The sequence below is a fragment of the Haplochromis burtoni genome, unplaced genomic scaffold, assembly GCF_018398535.1.
Source record: "Haplochromis burtoni strain Fernald_Lab_line unplaced genomic scaffold, NCSU_Asbu1 Contig_100, whole genome shotgun sequence".
Lineage (NCBI taxonomy): Eukaryota > Metazoa > Chordata > Actinopteri > Cichliformes > Cichlidae > Haplochromis > Haplochromis burtoni.
In genome coordinates this window covers 1,127,252-1,129,183 of record NW_024582461.1, presented here as the reverse complement: position 1 = coordinate 1,129,183, position 1,932 = coordinate 1,127,252, and the positions used below count along the sequence as shown (strand labels likewise).

Sequence of the window (1,932 nt, the reverse complement as noted above, 5' to 3'; positions counted from 1 at the left end):
TTAAGAGAGAATTCAGTAGGAAGTGTGTTTAAGGGACACTTCACAGCACAATCAGTGCACATATTTTTCCACTGCTTTGTAGGCTATTTATCTATCTAAGGTTATTTCATCATTATTTACTCAGTTTTGGAGATTGACGCTGCAGAACTGTTTACCTTGAGAGCAACAAAGGTACAAAGTGTAGATAATGGAACAACTAACTGGCATTTCCTTATGGTATTCAACTGGAAACTTATCGCTTTCTAGAAGTCAATAATCTACAAACGTGGCTGTGTGAGCTGTTTCAGGTAGGAATCATTTAGTCTTTCATGATGCAAATGCATCATGATCATGCAAATTGTTCATTGACCCATGTCAAGAGTTACAAGAGGCAAGTGCCACTGACAGGATTTACAATCATTGGTGTACCCTGAGTTGTACTGTTACCTGTATGAGTGCTTTCTTTGTTCAATGGATGTAGAGCATTTTGGTAAAAAAAAAAAAAAGAAAGTCATAGCAATATAAAACAGCTCACAGGGGAAAAAAAATTTGATCCCTGAAAAGAGACATTGCTTTTTAATTTTAATTTGGGCGTTGTCTTCACACACTGAGGTCAAATTTGAAGTTGCACTGGGTTCAGTGCTTGAACCAATTCTTTTTACATTTTACGTGCTTCTCTCGGACAGTATCATTCAACATACATTTTGATTGCTATGCACATGATACCCAGCTCCATCTATCCATGAAGCCAGAAAACACATAACAATTAGTCAAACTGCATGAATGTCTTGAAGACATAAAGACCTGCATGACTTCTAATTTCCTTCTTCTAAATTCAGATGAATCTGACGTTATTGCACTTGGCCCAAAAATCTCAATTAGGATTTGGTGCTGTATAAGTAAAATTGAAATTTGACTTTTTCAGTTTTGTTTTTTTGGCACTTTGAGTTTCTTAACACCTCTCTCTCTCTCTTTCTGTATTTCTGTCCACCTCACTAGCTTACACTAATATCCTGAGTGAGACCCACACATGTCTTTCCCTTCACTTGTAACCAAGAAAGGAAAGTGAAGGGGAATGCTGGAAGAAGATCTCTGCTTTTTCCCTTTTCTGTTTTTTCTCCATATCGAAAGGATTGTCTAATTTTATGGGTGTATCGGGGTAGGCAACCTTTCTGATGATGAGTGCCATCTAAAATTTCCTCAGAAGTCAATGTGCCATATGATTGCATTAGCAATAAATTTAATAACGCTCTATATTAACAGTTAAACACTATTTAGAACAACTTTATAGAATTATATTTGTTTGCAGATGTTTGCAGCTATCAGCGAATAGTTATCAGATATATATATTTTTAAAAAATACACTTTTTATCCATAACAAGAACTCCATAACAGCAAATGAACTGTACAACAGAAAATGCAAATGCTATTTATGGTCTCCTCACAACAATGATAAGAAAAACAAACTCAGCCAATATGGCATGTCTGTTAATACAGAGACACACATGTTAATCTGATCTCTGGCCTCCCACTCAGAGACAGAGGTCTCCGAGTGTCCAGAGTTCAGACGGATACCTGAGGACACTCATGTGAGAGAAAATCTGCTCACACAGATATGTAGAGCCAAATACTGTCAATAAGGCCTCTGCAATGTTCTGAAGACAGTTAAACTTGTCAGGTAGTGATGGCCCAGCCATTTATTTTTTTAATGCACCTTCTCAGATTAATTCACTGCGTATCGTGCCCAGGGCTGGACTGGGACAAAATATTGGCCCAGGCATTTGGCTAAAGACCGGCCCACCAGGTATTATAGGAAAAGCTATAAAGCCTTTAAATGAAAGAAAATGCTGTGACAGTAACTTGTTGGTATATATATGTATATGTATGATTTCTATACATTTTACGTCAGATAAAATGTATAGAAAGATTGGTTGTAAGATACAATCTTACAAC

The 1,932-nt window shown here is 36.7% G+C and overlaps 1 protein-coding gene across 1 annotated transcript in view; it reads left to right on the top strand.

Moving 5' to 3' along the window:
* Positions 1 to 217: 217 nt before the first annotated feature.
* si:ch73-361p23.3 (tumor necrosis factor receptor superfamily member 4) overlaps positions 218 to 1,932 on the top strand; it is a 14,719-nt gene continuing 13,004 nt past the window's right edge. Inside the window, exon 1 of the mRNA XM_005927458.2 lies at positions 218 to 287. The gene's annotated coding sequence lies outside the window, so the exon portion shown is untranslated. The remainder of the gene's footprint in view (positions 288 to 1,932) is intronic.